Here is a 1,922-nt window from a genome sequence, read left to right as displayed (position 1 = left end):
GCAGTGGCCTTGCTGGGCTGTGGTGGAGCAGGACACCAAAGACACCATTGACTGCTCACATTCTCCTGAATATCAGCTCCATATAGAGCAAATATTAGGATCTAAAAATATACTATTAATTTGTTCTACTCAGTCTTTTGAAATATTCCATACATTTAAAAAGGCACACTAATATAAAATATCCAAAAGCCATTACATGTTATTGTCAAATTAATTTCAAAATTGCAAATACATCTAATTATCCAAAATTTCAAAAATCTTTTGAAAACAGTGTATGTAAAATAGCATGATGCTTTCAAACTTTGATAACTTTCAGGAATAATTCTTACAAAGACACCTAATTGTTCCTATACTTTGTAGGGGTACAAATTTAATCAGTTAGTCAAGAACATAACATTTCATTCCAGACAACTTTTTGAAAAGTTGGGACAATGTCATGGGCTACTGGCCAAAGCACTTTGAGACTGACAGATGTTTATGACCTGTGCACATTTCCCAATGCGTTTACCCTCCACTGACTTAACCCCATTAGAGGGGTTTCCTTAAGCCATGTATTTCAGCTGAGAAATATCCCGCCAAGTTTTGTAGTTTACAATATTTCCTAAAATGATTTATTTCTTAAAATTGGAAGAGGCCATAAACTTTGGAAGACCCTTGGGTAATCTCTGGACTGTTTTCTGTCTTCACTCATTTCCTTGATATCAAATATTCTCATGGCTTTAAATACAACCTCTAGGCCAAGAAACCGTAAATCAGTATCTGTAGCTCAGCTTTTTCTCCAAAACTCCAGAATGAATTATCATATTGACTGCATCTCTACCTTAGTGCCTAATGGACAGTCACACTTAGCATGCCTCAAAGCTCATTTGAATTGCTGCTTTCCTGTTCCACCTCAATGTTCCTAGACTAATGATTATTTCACATCTTGTAAAGTTGATTGACATAATCAAAAATTAAGCTCATTAGTCAAGTATGTAATGCCAAAGAATTTCAGATTTTCTTAGCATGCGTGACATTTTTTTCCCCAAGATGTGAAGTAATAATTAGAACAGTCATTTATAAATAGTAAATCTGCTACAGGCTTACTCCACTTGTTTATCCTTCATTTTCACAAAAACTTTATTTAAAAAAGAAAGGCCACGCACTGTGGCTCACACATGTAATCCCAGCACTTTGGGAGGGCGAGGTGGGTGGATCACGAGGTCAGGAGATCGAGACCATCCTGGCTAACACGGTGAAACCCCATCTCTACTAAAAATACAAAAAATTAGCCGAGTGCGGCTGCGGGCACCTATAGTCCCAGCTACTCAGGAGGCTGAGGCAGGAGAATGGCGTGACCCCAGGAAGCGGAGTTTATAGTGAGCTGAGACCGTGCCACTGCACTCCAGCCTGGGCGACAGAGCGAGACTCCATCTCAAAATAAATAAATAAATAAATTTAAAAAAAAAAATAAATAAAAGTTACTTAGAATGTTTTAAAGCTTAAATTGGTAACACATGGGATGTAACAAAATTCTATAACCTCCAATTCCTCATTTCACTATTTTTTTCCTATAAGAAATACTAAAGTGAGGCTGGGAGCAGTGGTTCACACCCATAATCCCAGCAATTTGGGAGGGCATGGTGGGCAGATCACTTGAGGTCAGGAGTTTAAAACCACTATTAGCCAACATGGTGAAATCTCATCTCCACTAAAAATGTAAAATTAGCCAGGTGTTCTGGCATGCACCTGTAATCTCAGCTATTCAGGAGGCTGAGGGAAGAGAATCGCTTGAACCCGGGAGGCGGAGGTTGTAGTGAGCCAAGATTGCACCATTGCACTCCAGCCTGGGCAACACAGTGAGACTCCGTCTCAGAGGAAAAGAAAGAAAAGAATGCTAAAGTCAGTACTTCAGGTTTAAATAAAAGTAGACAGTAACTTAA

This window comes from Chlorocebus sabaeus, chromosome 9 (assembly GCF_047675955.1).
Source record: "Chlorocebus sabaeus isolate Y175 chromosome 9, mChlSab1.0.hap1, whole genome shotgun sequence".
In the NCBI taxonomy this organism is placed as follows: Eukaryota; Metazoa; Chordata; class Mammalia; order Primates; family Cercopithecidae; genus Chlorocebus; species Chlorocebus sabaeus.
Note: the sequence above shows the minus strand (reverse complement) of the source record.